We start from the raw sequence: 15,189 nt of genomic DNA, 5'->3' as shown, positions 1-15,189 counted from the left end.
TGAAGAATTGAAAAAAAAAAAAGAACTGGTCAAAGGCTCCTTTGGGGCTTAGGAGATGGCTCAGGAGTAAGCGTGCTTGCAGTACAAGCCCGAGGGCAGTTGGAATCCCTAACACCATGTCAAAAGCTAGGAATGACCACACGTACTTAGAATCCCAGCACTGTGGAAGACAGAGGCAGGAGGGTCACTGGGGCTTCCTGGCTGACAGCCGAGCTTTAGGTCAGTGAGAGACCCTATCTCAAGGAAGTATGGCAGAGACTAATGGGGTAAAACGTCCAAGATTCTCCTATGGCCTCTATGTGAGTGCACAGACACTCACGTACACACTTCTCGCATGCACATGTGCGCGCACACACACACCACATGTGCACATAGACCTAAGTACACAGCACACACATACACAACTCCCTTGACATTCTGGAGTGAAAGGAGCCCCAACAGAGGATTACTAGGGTTCTGATAATGACACAGGGACCGCTGAGATTAAGTTGTTTTGTTTTGTTTTTATCAACAACCCCTATTCTGGAATTCACAGGAAAGAGGCACAGACGTTAACTTAGAGCAAGACAGACTCAGAAAGAGAGAGGTGAGTGTTGCTAAGCCCCTGCATATGTGTCCCGTGTTTCTTTGAGCAGCCAGAAGAAACTCAGACACAGCGGGTGTGGGTGGTGAGACAACCCGGAGTAGGCAGCTGTGTGTACTCGCCACAGTCCGTGGTCAGACAAGCAGTGCCAGCCTCAAGCATGTGATGACCAGCTACTGCCACAGACAGCCTGCCCTGGACATCACAGTCAGCATGGACGCCGTGCAGGATGCTGCAGTGAATGGGATCACGGCCGTGCTTCCCCCAGGTGATGACGATGCTCTCAGCCTGACTTTCCAGAGCGAGCAGAACCAAGGAGCAAGACCACTTTTAGTTAGGGTTTATATTGCTACAACGAAATACAATGACCAAAACAACTTGGGAAGGAGAGGGTTTATTTGGTTTACACTTCCACAGCACTGTTCATCATCAGAGGAACAGTGGTTCCTTGGGTCAGGCCAGCGACTCAAACATGGCAGGAAACTGGAGGCAGGAGCTGATGCAGATGCCACAGCCGGGAGCTGCTTACTGGCTTGCAACCTATGGCTTGCTCAGCCTGCTCAGCAGCCCAGGGATGGTACCACCCACAGTGGGTTGAGCCCTCCCTCCCCCATCAATCATTAATTAAGAAAATGCCCTACAGGCTTGCCGACAGCCCGATCTTACGCAGGCTTTTTCTTAATTGAAGTTTCCTCCTTTCAGATGATCTTAGCTTGTGTCAGTTTGACATAAACTAGCCAACTTAATTGACTCCTTGTCAGCCTGACACACAAACATATCATCGTTAAGCCACAACCCTCCCTTTCTTGTTCATCCCCGGAGAACACGTTAATATCAATATCACAATATAAAACATTTCGCAAACTTAAAAAAAGTCTGTGGTCTTTATGAATTCAAAAACTTTAATATTCAGTCTTTTTTAAAATTCAAAGTCTCTTTTAAAACCTGAAATCTCTTTAAAAATTCAGTCTCTCAACCGTGGGCTCCTATAAAATCAAAATTAAATACATCCTTACTTCAAGAGGGAAGAGCAGTGGCCCAGTCACAATCTGAACAAAGCAAAACCAAGCTCCAACACTATAAATAACTCAATGTCCATAACCTGGGGTCCACTCATAATCTTCTGGGCTCCTCTTCTGGGCTCACCCATGACATTCTTGGGTCAGTTCTCCAGCTCTGCCCTCTGTAGCACACACAACGTTGTCTTCTAGACTCCACTCCACAGCTGCTTCTCTTTTCGGTGGTCATCCCATTATGCTGACATCCGCAAACCTGCTGGGGTCCCTCGCTGCAACTGGGCTGCACTTGCAGCAATAGCCCCTCTTGGACTCTCTTCATGATCTCCAGCCAAGGCTGAGCTACTCACTATGACCCTTTCATGCCTTTAAAACCAGTGAGACTTGGTGATACTTACATTACCAAGTTTGGCTGCCAGCATAAGGTACAACCTTGGCCAATTCAGAATACCACTTCTGTGTGGTGACCCTGAAGAAACACTTCCCAGAAGGCTTCACTTCAGAGATGCTGGTTTCTTCTTAACCACTGCTAATTTCTTAGCTCCAGATGAACTGCATCAATTGTCCCGATAGCACAACAGTTTGACTTCAGTGGTGCTGGCCTCTTGTTAATCACGGCTGACTCTTTATCCCCAGCTAAGCAGAATGACAGACTCTTAGTTCAAGACATCAATGGTCCTGATAGAGTCTAAACTTCACTCTGGAACTTCACAAGCCAGGCCTTCATCTTCTGCACTGCTTTCAACATTCTTATCTTCCAAGCTCCTACAGGACAACTCACTGAGTTCTCAACACTCAATGGCTTTTCTAGCTCAAAGTTCCAGAGTCTTTATATAATCCTCCCAAATACATGGCCAGGTCTGTCACAGCAATACCCCTCTTCTGGTACCAACCATCTTGGTTAGAGTTTCTATTGCTGTGTCGAAACACCATTGCCAAAGCAATTTGGGGAAGAAAGGGTTAATTCAGCTTGCACATTCTATATCACTGTTCATTATGAAGAAAGTCAGGAACTCAAGCAAGGCAGGAAACTGGATGCAGAGGCCATAGAGGGGCACTGCTTGCTGGTTTGCTCTCTGTAGCTTGCTCAGTCTACATTCTTATAGAAAACCCAGGACCACCAGCCCAGGGATGGCATTATCCACAGTGGGCTGGGCCCTCCCTCATCAGACACTAATTAAGAAAATGCCCTACAGGCTGATTTTATGGAAGCATTTTTATTTCAGTTTTCTTCTCCTCTCAGATAACTCTAGCTTGTGTCAAGTTGACATAAAACTAGCCAACACAACCACTGCACGACATAACTACTACCGCACTTCAGGCTTAAAATACAGCAAAAGAATCTGTGAACGGATACCACCATAAGCCTCAAACTCATGAACATGCAGCCCAGTTGCTCCAGCAGGTAATTGTGAGCAAATTGCTTAAAGCCCACTTGCAATTCACTGTCAATCTCCAAAAGAGGAATTCAAAAATGAATCTTTGGGATTCAAAGAATAACCTTGGGGCTATGGAGGTGGTTCATTGGTAAAATGCTTGCTTCCGGGGCATTAAGACTTGATTTTGAGGCTTAAATGCCATGCAAAAAATTAGCCATGCATGGTAGCATACCTTTGATCCCAATCCTGGAAAGGCAGAGGTAGGAGGATTGCTGGGGTTTACTGGCCAGTCTAACAGAACCTGCAAGTTCCAGTGACAGGCCTTGACTCAAAAAGCAAACAATGCAACAAAATGTGGTGGATGGCACCTGAGGAACGGAAGAGTATTCTTTAGCATTCACACACATGTGCGCGCGCGCGTGCACACACACACACACATACGGGAAGGGAAAAGAAGGGAGAAAGGGAAGTAAGGAGGGAAGTGAAGAATGAATTAAACTTCAAAGTGGACTAGAAGCACCAGGCAATTTGCAAGATGCCAGGGACACAGAAAGGTCTGGCCAAGTATGTGCTGAGTCCCCTGGAGTTTACAAACAGATAAGAGGAAGTATAGAAGGACCACCACTCAGGAGCTCATAGGATGGCTGCAATGAGAAAGAATCCCTGCAGGGAGCCAGGAAGAGTGGGGCCAGAGCCTTCAAAAGGAGTAGGGAGGCAAATTGTTGGGCAGTGGAGGCGACTCTGTGTGTCAGAAACCCGCTAAAATGCAGTACAATGGTGTAGGTAGTGTGCTCAGCACAGCCTGTACTGTGTGGGAAGCATCTGGTGCAGGGACCTTTTGTTCCCCTCATTGCATAGGTAGTGACAGACATGGAGCCCAAGGCTGTGGATAGGTTGGGAGTCAAGCGAGGGTGAGGTAGATTGCTCGCAGGTCAGAGCCCCACAGCAAAGTATATTCTACCTTCTAGAGGCAGTGAACAGTGTTATCTGCACTCAGGGCTCTCTCCAGAGGAATTACTACCTGTTTCAGTGAACATGCACCATCCTGCCCACACCAAACAGTGAGTCAGATGGGTGCTGGACTCTGCAAGAGCCTACAAAAGCAGTGGATGAGGAGCCTAGAAACATGGACCACTATTCTCAGCGAACTTATGCGGAGATGTCAAGAAAGAACTTGTATGTTTGGTGGACTGGCATTGCCTAGTTTAAGAGAGGACTTCAAGGAAGAACAGCTAAGCAGTAGAATGCAAACTTCCAAGTCCAGGGTTTCCTCTCCCAAACGGTAAACAATATTGGGAAATGGACTTCTTTTTTCCTACAAACTGAGACATACAGACAGGTTGGCTAGAGAGTTGATATACAGATGAGTAGATAGATGATAGATATATAGTTAGGTTGATAGGTAGTGATCATAGAACAATAGACAGATAATAGATGATTGACAGGTAGATAGATGATGGATGGATAGATAGATAGATAGATAGATAGATAGATAGATAGATAGATAGATAGATGATAGATAGTTTTGTCTATCTTTTTCATTTGGGGTCATAACCAAGTATCTCACATATGCTAGGCAAGTTCTCCACTGCTAAGCTACCCGGGAATATTAAGCCCTGTTCTCTCTTCTTTGATGAAAGACTATAAAACCGCTAAAGGAGGGGAAATAATGCATTCTAGGTTCTTGAATGTTGCAGGCTTGTCTCTCCAAATGCTAATACATGGAGGGACCAAATATACCCATAGGATAAGATAAGGCCTAGAGCATAAACCAAGACAGACAGGATCTACAAATCATGTGGCAGTTTCCCAGGTTGTCCAATCCATTCATAAGTAATGGTTTTCCTCCTCATGAAGATTTCTGGGAGACTCCACTACAGTGTTATGTAGACTCCTCAGTAGGGCCTGGATAAGTGTAGTGATTTTAAATGAGAATGTTCCCCATTGCCTTGGACATTTGAACACGTGGTCTCCAGGTGGAGGCACCAGTTAGGAGATATGGTCTTACTGGAGGAAGTATGTCACAAGTGGGAGGGGTGAGTTTCAAGAGCTCAAAGCCTCACCCTACTTAGCATGCTCTGTCTGCTTCTTACTGTTCAGGAACTGAGATCTCAGCTTCCTGCTCCGGCCACCATGAGTGATGCCTGCTACCACATTTCCCTGCCATGTTGGCTCTCTCTCCTCTGGGACTATAAGCCCACATAAACACTTTCTCCCTTAACTTCCCTGGTCATCGTGTTTTATCACAGAAGCATAAAAGTAACTGATACAGTGAGTCAAGTTCCTTCACCAGGCCCTGTGTTTCTCCATCAGAACCCACTTCTTTCATCAGAACCCATGTTCGTCCATCTGACCCATCATTCCTTCATTAGACCCGGCGTTCTGTCACCAGACCCCTGGGCCTTGGCACCTGTTCTCCAAGCCCCTATCACACTGCTACACTGTAACTTTTGTAACCTCTGTCATTATCCTGACAAAAGTGGGTATCTCCATCTTCTATGTATTGTCTGGCTTGCAAACCTGCTCCTAGCTGTTGGAAAGCCCCCAGCCCCCAGCATCTTGTGTGAAGTGACAGGTGACAAGCCAGCTGGAGCAACAACAGATGCGAAATACGAAGTAGTTGTCTTTCCTGTGACCTCATATGTCATTATCAGTGCAACACCCCAGGCCTTCAGCCTAGTCTGTGCTCAGCACTGACGTCATCTTACCATACTGGGTCCCCTTGCTCTGAGGATCCATCACTGATTAATCCTTTAATTAAATTTTCATGTGTATGTGCCTTGGGGCAGTATTTTAAATAATGAAGGTAGACACTGGAGAAAACATTGTGGCTCCTTTAAACATCTCCACACTGGAGGGTAAACATCTCTGTGGCAAATTCCTGGATGAGTCTCAGCAAGCCACTAAGTCCATATTAATTTAGGAACATGCTTGTTGCATGATCCCCATGTCAGGCATAGGCAGCACAAGTTACCCAGTGACCTTTGTAGCAAGATTTTCAGATTTTCATAGTCTCATGCCTGTGGGAAATTGCTGTATCCCCAGAGTGTGTTCTCTGTCAAATACAGTCACCCTCTTGGAATGCGCTCATTCCTGAACCCAGGAGCTTAAAGGGTGTAAGCTGGAAAGGAGAAATGCCAGACATAAGTGCAATGTTTTGGACATAAGTCCAGACCCATGTTTTGAGGTACAAAACTAAAGATCAGAAAGGATTTTAATAAAAACACGATGTATTTGTTTGCTTTTATTTTCTCTTATTATTTTTTAAGATACCTGTATTCTAATGAGAGAGAGAGAAAGAGAGAGAGAGAGAGAGAGAGAGAGAGAGAGAGAGAGAGAAGATTTGGATATGTGAGGAAGTGGGGAAATCTGGAAGGAGTCAGGGGACAGAAACTAGTCAGAATATGCTATATGAAGACAAATCTATTTTTAACTAAAAGGCAAATGAAAACCCTAAATAAAGAGATGGAAGAGAGCAATCAAAAATGGAAAGACCTTCCATGTTCACTATATAGCCCAGGCTGACTCAAAATCCCAGCCCTTCTCAGCATTTGCAGTGCCGACTGTAGCTGTCTCCACCATGCTGAACTCAGTACTTTCAATATGACCAAATGCATAGAAATTTGTGTGATTAAGTTCATCAAATTAGTAAAAAAACACCTAATGGCCTGAGCCTATTTAAAAAACTGAAAAGGAGACATCAGTGAGAAAGTAGAGACAGCATGTGATCAGTCCTTAGAGGAAAAAATACACACACGCACACACACAAAGAGACACACATGACACACACACAGACACATGCTCACACGTGTGCACACACGCATGCGCACACAAGACAAACACAACACACATGCACACACACAGACACATGCTCACACATGTGCACACATGCTCACGCACACACACACACAGACACAAACACGCGAGCGTGTGCATGCTCATGAGCGCTCACACACACTATGTGGGACTATCACCAAGCTGGATAGGACAGATGAGTGTCAGGGGCACAGTGTCCTCAAAGCTTGGTCTAGGGTAGAAAACTCTGGAGGTACAGAGTGATTGGTAAAGACAGGATGAGCAAAGGAAATAGATCATGCTTTACCAAGACATCACTCAAATTGTTGGTTGATGAATCACTGTCCCCAGACCTCAACAGGCATCTTCCTGCTTCCTGCTCCCTGCTCCATATAAGGCATTTCCAGACAGATGGATTCTGAAGTCATTCCGGGATCTGGTCAGACTTCCTGAATGTGACATGGAGACAGACCTGGTGACTGACGTAGGGTGTGTGTTCCTGATGCCTCTTGTTAGCCATGTTTGTCTTGAGGTGAAATATACTGGGAACGGGCATCTTGCAGTTGGCAGTGTGTGCAGTGCTCTGAAAATCCTATGAAGGAGGGGCTCCAGACACAGGTCTGCAGCTCTGTGGTAGAGCATTGGCCTGGCTTAGAGACCACCAATGAGTGACTGGAAGCATGGTTCAGTACTAAAGCGCCTGTTTGGAATCCACCAATGAGGGACTGTGGGTGTGTCTCAGTGTCTGGCCTTTCTAGAGTCCTCTAGTAAGAGGCTAGAGGTGTGGCCTCTTCCTAGAAGCCTTCACTGAGTGCCTAGGGTCATGGCTCAGGGATCCAGCAGTTGCATAACATGTATGCTGAAAGCCTGGGTTCCATTCCCAAACAAGGGGTGGGGAGGAAAAAAACCCTGTAAACCCTATTATGTGTTCATACTACAATAAAGTAAGATACTTCAATCTGAACACTTTGGTTGCTTAGGGTACCTTCTCCTACATTCCTCCTTTTGGAGGATGAGGCATCGATGGCCATAATTGTGTTGTCGCAATTAGATAATGCTGCACAAGCCTGTATTCCAGGGCGTGAGTCAGAAGATACGTGCTGCAGAAAGCCACCTCTAACATTCTTTAATTCCTGGCTTTTCAAAATATTCCCTGTACCAGAGAAGTGAGTTTCCAATTAAAGAGGGTTTACAAAAACACAGGGCTTCCCTCCCAGGAGGCAGAGACAATAACAGCCTTCTATCTGATGAGACAAAGGCGTATGTGCCACAGAACCTGACTTTAGGTCCAGGTACCTGTGGAAGCCACAGGTCAAAACCAACCACCAACCACGCCGCTGACAGGAGAGAGCTGGCCCCAATCAGAATAGAGAAAGGAGAGGTCAGGGCAGAGGTAGGCCTGGAGAGCTTGGGCAACCCTCCCAGGAAACACCTCTTGCAATTTGCCTGAGTTGGTTACATATGTATGTTTAGAAGGAAGAAGATGTACATACAAGAAGCTAGTGGTCTTCTAGAACTCACTGAACATGACGAGGCTTGAAAGGGAAAGCAGTTTAGTTGAAAAAAATAAAAAGAAAGGGAAATGTCTAAAATTCAGGCACTTACCACACTAGGTCCCAGTCTAGGTATTTCTTGTTGTTATTCAGTTCCCACCTAAGGACAGAGCCACCACTGAAGCTCCCATTGTATAGGCGAATCAACACAGCCAGAGGTTAAAGAACTTGCCCAAGGTCACACAGTTGTCGGGGAAACAGAGCCAGGAGTGCTGTGCTCCTCTGGGCCTGCCACCACATCCCACTCTCTAGATCCCAGACATTGTTGGCTCCCTTTCCATCTCAACCCAGCAGACATCACATAAACTAACTTAGTGAAGATCCACGGAGCTCTCGTGGGTCAGCTATTCCAGAGATCAACACAGAGCTGGGCTTGCAGTCTCCGTATGGGTCTGTACAGAGCTTCCCGCACCTCTGCCCTTGAGGGGTGCCCAGGCTCTTACTTCTGAATAAAAATTAAAAACCAAAACAAAAATCTTGGACCAAAATAAATCTGCTAGTGGCTCCAGCCAGGCTTCTGTGGTCACTTAAAAATTGAAGAGGCTTGGCCTCTTTTATCTTATTTTTCTCCCTTTCCCCCCCTCTTTTGATAATAAAGACAAAGAGCCTGGGGAGGGTAGACCAAGTAGCACAGGGGTGCAGGAGGACCTGCAATGGGTGGTCCTCTCTGAACTCGTCAGGGCAAGGCCAGGTCGGTTCCTTGCGAGCGATTTCAAAGTAAAAACTAATATAATTATAAAGAGCGATCCACGACACCTCTCCCATTTCCAAGCTCAAATGAGAAAACCCTTAGTTGGGAGACTGTTTCATATTGCCTGATGAAGACTTCTAAACTGGGTAGAAGCCAGACCCAAGCCCCCTTCATCACTCTGGGGCAGGCAGGCACGCAGGCACGCCCTGGACTGGAGCTTGCAGGGACATCAGGAGCCTCCTGGTGTAGGCTCTGACAGAGGAGATGACCAGTGGCTCTAGGGTGGACTGCGCACTGGTGTCTTCCCCTCCCTCAGCCGTCAGGCAGACATCTTCTGGGTGCCGTGAGACACCTGCTTTCTGAAGCTGGGACCTTGGAGGCTCCAGGAGCTTCTTGGCCAGGTGGCCCACTGGGTGAGCTCAGCCAGCTCTGCCTTTGCATTCATCTCCATGGAACTGAGAGACTGGCCAAGACTGGGAGGACCCCCCTGCCTACTCTCCAAGGCAGCACTGAGATCTTAGTTCTCCCTCCCCCCCCCCCCCCCCACGAGGCACCCAAGGAACCAGGGGGCATGGCCAGAGTTCCCAGCTCCAAGGTTTCCATGCTGATCTCTTCTTCTGGGGTCCAAGGCGGCGGGACATTGACCTGGCAATAAACACAGCTGTCCTCCCTCACCCAGTGTGCTCTTCCCCACTCCTCATCAGTGGTTTTGCCCTTCCAAAGAGCCTCCCAGTCACCAAAGTGCCTCCTCCCTCTGACTTCAACAGAGCTGCGAGATTGGGAGTCAGCAGAGAACCAGAAGGTGAGCCCAGTGCCCCAGGTAGTCGACCCAGAAGACTGACCCAAAGTGCACAGGCAGGATACTGCCTCTGGGAAGCGCTGGGAGGACAGATGGGGCATCCTGGGAGCTTGGGAGGAACGCTCTTGGGCAAAGAAGGACATGAAAGGAGAACAGACAATGTGCGGGGTGGGGGGCTCAAGGTCGGGGGCCCCTGCAAGACCTGGCCAAGAGATCGCTCCTCTTGCCCTGCAGAAAGTTCCTGATCCAACACACCCAGAGTCGCGCTGGGAGACCAGCTTTGGTGGAACCTTGATTTTCCTTTCCTGGGACCCTTTGGGTTGGGTCCTGATTAGGGAGCACAGAAGCGGGCGACTCTGCCTGGACTTACCTAGAACTCCTCGGGAGCCCGACAGTTGTCGCCTCCTCCTGGATTCAGGACCCCCCTGATTCCTCAGTGCTCTGTGCACCCCACAGCCACGTTCAGCATTCGCCAGAGGCAACAAACTGTGATGCTGGATTTTCTCACACAAGCTGGCCGCAACTTCAGGGCAGGTCAGCCGCGCCCTGTATCTGGGCGCGGCGAAGGTCCGGATCACCCCTAAGGGGCCCTGATGGCCGAGGCCACCCGGTCTGGAGCGCGGGGTTCTCGGGATCTGGAGATGTGCACGGTCCTCTCAGATCTGCCCTGAGCAGGGAGGACGCTCAGAGTTGTCGGCTCCGGACGCCGGGGCGGGGCGCGCGGCTGTCCCCTCCAGATGCAAGCTGCGCGACTCGCTGGTGGCTTCTCGGGTCCGCGAGGCGCACGCGTGGGTCCTAAAGCTGGCACAGCGCCCCCACTCTTCAGCGGGTGCAGCCGGGTCTGGCGCGATGCGAAGAGGGAGGAATTCCCCCACGGCTCTGAGTTCGGGCTCCCCTCCCCTCTACCCCTCACGGACCCCTATCTGTGGTAGCAGCCGCAGCGACTGACACTTCTGGGCTCCAGATGGAGGAGGGTGGCGGCGGCTGGGCTTGCTGGGGGAACTAGAAAGGAGGTGACCTTCAAACCCCGCGCTCCAGGAGGCCGGGAGGAGGGGACGGGTGACGCTGATTTGGGGAGCAGCAGGCATGCACCGGTGGCCCGCGGGAGTTCTAGCAAGCGGGGTCAGAGGGAAGCGAAGAAGAGCACAACCAACAAAATCCAGATTAGAAAATAAACAAAGGAGAATGAGGGAGAGCGCGAGATAATGTGTGAGTGTGTGTGTGTGTGTGTGTGTGTGTGTATGTGTGTGTGTGCGCGCGCGCGCGCGCGACAGGCAGCGAGCAGCAGGGCTGGCGAGCCAAAAATAATCCCGAGCACCAGGGAGCGCCCCCTCCCCCTTCCCTCCCCGGCGCCGCCGCGGTCACGGTCAAGCGTGCAGCCTTGGATTCCAGCAGCCACTCTGGGCAAGGGATTCAGAGCCCCCAGGCTCTTCTTCCTAAAGCGCACAAGAGATGAAAGTTGCCTTCGAGAGGTCTTCAGGGTAATGCCCCTGCTTGCCTCTTCCCAAAGTGCATTTGCTCATTCAGCACCCCAACCGGAGCACCTCTCCCATCTCTGCTCTTTCTGCCCCCTCTCCTGAGTCCCTCCCAGTCAATGGAGGAAAAGGAATCTTAGGGAAGGTTAAGGGGATGGAGCCCCCTTACCCTGGTCCACTTCTGTTCTAAGAAGTTTCTGGCAAGTGCTCGAATCTCTCTACCTGGCAGAAACCAAAAGTTAGACCCATCTAGATGATCTCTAGCTCTGAAAGTCAGACCTGGCCTGACCTAACCTACACCCTTCTTAGTGGGCACTTCTTAGTGGGCAGAGTGCTTCTGTGGTTAGGGACTGAGTCTGTCTTCCCAGCAGCTCCTCGACAGGCAGACCCGTGGTTCTGCCTAGGCCTTCCTATTCAACTCACACTACAATGTGTTGCTTATGACCTTTGTCCTGTGTCATCTCAACAGCCAGATGAAACTGATGCCCCGAATCTGCCTGTTTCACAGGGTGGGAAGTTAAGGGATTGGAGAGTAAAGCAGGGAAGCTGCTGAGTTCTCCATGGCTTCCCACCTCCAAAGTCTATTCCCCTTTCCCTTTTCTTTCTCTTGTTCTCCTTCCTTCTGCCCTTTCCTCCTCCTCCCCTTTCTTTCTCATTCACTCCTTTCCCCTTTGTCTCCCTCCCTCCCTGTCTCCCTCCTTTCCCCTTCTCTCCCTCCCTCCCTGTCTCCCTCCTTTCCTCTTCTCTCCCTCCCTCCCTGTCTCCCTCCTTTCCCCTTCTCTCCCTCCCTCCTTTCTTTTCTTTCTTCCCCTTCCCCTGTTATCCCTCTCTCCTTCATTCCCCTCTCTTGATCTCTTTCCTTTTCCATTTTCCCTCCCTCCTCTTCTTCCCTCCTCCCTTCTCTCTCTTCCCTCTTGTCTTTCTTCCTTTTTCCCATCTGTCTTTTCTCCCTCCTTCCCTCCCTTCTTTCCTTCCTCCTTTCTCCCCTCCTCCTCTTCTCTCTCCCTCTCTCATTTACATTCCAAATGATTATATTACACAATAAAGTCTTCCAAGGAGCCAGATCTAACATTTGCTGGAGACCCCAAGTCCTCTGCCAGTATCCTGGATCCCCAGGGCGGGTCTACCTCATTCCCAGAAAGCCACTGCACCACCCCACTGCTGACAGCAGATGCACCTCAGGAAGGCCAGACCTCAGACCTCATCACTCATCGCTAGCCCTTGACCTGAGGCCACTGGTTTCTGGTTAACAGTAACAGTATGCCACAAGGCCCACCCCACCCCCTTGTGTTCCTCTGGGATGTCACCAAAATGAATGTCCCCAGGGTTCCATCAGTGGCAGACTTACTAGTCACTACTTTATATTATTATTATCATCATTCACCATTATTATGTAGTCTATGTTTCCTTCACAATCTAGGAAACAGCGCTCTCCTACCCACAACCATCAATCTACAAAAACCATGCAATTAGAAGTCACACTTATTTGAGAGAGCACCCTTGCAAACTTCACAGAGCTGCCTCTGCCACCCGCACCAGTCATTTGCAGTTTGGCTTGTATGTAACCAGGGGGTTTCTCAAAATAATACAGTTGTACGTAAACAACTGTGTTTTCTTTTCTCATTGTCTCTTATCCTTCCAAAAAGCACAAAGAAGCCATAAATCTAGGTTAGCAACATCATAATCATTTTCCCCAAAAACTGCTTGCTTCAGGAGAGCCGCAGAATTTCAATGTAATTGTCCAGCCGAGCAGGAGATGCCAGGCCTTGTAAAGGAGGGATTCTCAACTTAGAGGCAAATTACCAATAATGGGAGAAGAAATAAATGGCAGCTAATGGGGAGTTCTGTTAGAGTGCTTCTCTGTTCTCCCGCACTGGGGTTCTGAGGGGGAGACGTGGACCTGAGCACTCAAGGCAGAGACACTGACTGTTGGCTTATTAAATGGCTGATGGCTGAGCCAATTTATTATTTCTAACACATAAGTTTACAATCATAAATGAAATAAAAAACTACAAATCCAAAAATCAAGGTGAGTTTGAATTTGTTCTGATTTGTTTATTTATTTGGGAGTAGAAACAGGTTTTGATATATCAGTCATGAATGCTGGAGGTGACCACTGATGTCTGTGTTGCTACCAGGCTGAAGGAAGCTTAACAAGAACCAGTACATGGTGTCTCACATGGGGTAGAGGCAGAGGCGGAGTCCAGCCTGCTCTCACAGAGAGTTCTGGGCCATTCAGGTTTATATGGTGAAACTGTCTAAAGTAGAGGGGGGAAGAGAGGAATGGGGGAGGGAGAGAGGGAGGGAGGGAGAGAGGGGGAGAAGGGAGGAAAGGGTGAGGGAAAGAAGAAAGAAAGGAAGGAGGGAGAGAGGAAGGAAAAGAAGGAAGGAAAGCAGGAAGGGAGGGAAGACAGGAAGGAGGGAGGAAGGGAAAGGAAGGGAAGACAGCCACTGCAATTTAAAATAAAATTATTGTCACCATCCCAATGGCACTGCATCATTCCCCCTGTCTGGAAAGAACAGGCTGCTGCATTTCCCACAGAGGCCTGTCCAATTCCAGACAAATTGTTCTAGTCACATGTGTGTTGAGACTGAATGGTCGTGGGAGGTGCTGACTGGACAGCTCCTAGGACAACTTAGGGGGAACAGTCCCCCTGCTATGGTTACAAAGAAGAGGGAGACTCTGGCTCCTCCTACTGGCCATGGAAAGTACTGTCCGTTTGGTACAGTAGACGCATGAGTTTAAAATGGAGTCTTTCACAAAGCTGAGAACAAAGATAATAACAGCAATAGTAGGACAGGAAGTGGAAGGAAAAAGGGGGTAGGAGTAGAGAAGGGAGAGAAAGTAGAAGAGCAGAGAGGAGATGGGAAAGAAGGGGAAAGGGAGGAGAAGAATAGGGAGAGGGAATGGGTAAGGAGAGAAAGGGGAAGGAGAGGAAAATGAAGGAGAGAGAGGGAGGGGAGGAATTTTAGCCTCACAAAGATTAATCTAGGATGCAAGTTTGATCACCTCACACTTCAACTTGAGTGGGCTGTGCCTCCTCCTCATCTTCCTGATAATGTCTATGGACATCTTCTAAAAGGGTCCCCATCCTCTGGGCGCCCTGCTTCTCTCTCTGGCTCGGTGTCACAGGTATACTTTTCTCTGGCTGGCCTGTGACTCATTGCACAGGCTGGTCCTCCAGCCCGGAATATCCTGCAGACTCCTCCTGCCTCTTTTTATCTTCTAAACATCTGTCAGGACAGCACAGTGTGCCTGGCCCTCAGAATCCCCACCACGCAAAGCCTTTCATCTCCTTTCAAGCTCCTCCAGCACCTGCATTAACTTGACCAGCCTATTGAAATAAAGCTGATTCCCCCCAGGAAACAGAAGGGCCCACAATGCCGAGGACTTATCACCTAGAGTGAAGGGCCAGATGCATGTTTTTTTTTTTTTTTTTTTTTTTTTTTTTTTTTTTATTTTAATTTATTTATTTATTAAGAATTTCTGCCTCGTCCCCACAACCGCTTCCCGTTTCCCTCCCCCTCCCCCGATCAAGTCCCCCCCCCCCCTCATCTGCTCGAAGAGCAATCAGGGTTCCCTGACCTGTGGGAAGCCCAAGGACTGCCCACCTCTATCCAGGTCTCCTAAGGTGAGCATTCAAACTGCCTAGGCTCCCACAAAGCCAGTACGTGCAGTAGGATCAAAAACCCACTGCAATTGTTCTTGAGTTCTCAGTATTCCTCATTGTCCGCTATGTTCAGCTAGTCTGGATTTATCCCATGCTTTTTCAGACCTAGGCCAGCTGGCCTTGGTGAGATCCCAATAGAACATCCCCATTGTCTTAGTGTGTGGGTGCACCCCTCGTGGTCCTGAGTTCCTTGCTCGTGCTCCGTCTCCTTCTGCTCCTGATTTGGA

The 15,189-nt window shown here is 48.8% G+C and overlaps 1 protein-coding gene across 17 annotated transcripts in view; it reads right to left on the bottom strand.

Annotated features, from left to right (window-relative positions):
- Positions 1-15,189, bottom strand: part of Rbfox1 (RNA binding fox-1 homolog 1) — a 2,144,901-nt gene that overhangs the window by 1,523,067 nt on the left and 606,645 nt on the right. The window contains exon 1 of one of the 17 annotated variants that reach the window (XM_041676166.1): positions 10,187-10,988. The exons of the other annotated variants lie outside the window; for them this stretch is intronic. The gene's annotated coding sequence lies outside the window, so the exon portion shown is untranslated. Of the gene's footprint in view, positions 1-10,186; positions 10,989-15,189 lie in introns of those variants that run through there. 17 annotated transcript variants of the gene reach the window in all.

Source organism: Microtus oregoni, unplaced genomic scaffold (assembly GCF_018167655.1).
Source record: "Microtus oregoni isolate MIOR12 unplaced genomic scaffold, Mior012 000027F_ref0000203, whole genome shotgun sequence".
In the NCBI taxonomy this organism is placed as follows: Eukaryota; Metazoa; Chordata; class Mammalia; order Rodentia; family Cricetidae; genus Microtus; species Microtus oregoni.
Note: the sequence above shows the minus strand (reverse complement) of the source record. Positions and strands in the feature narration are given on the sequence as shown.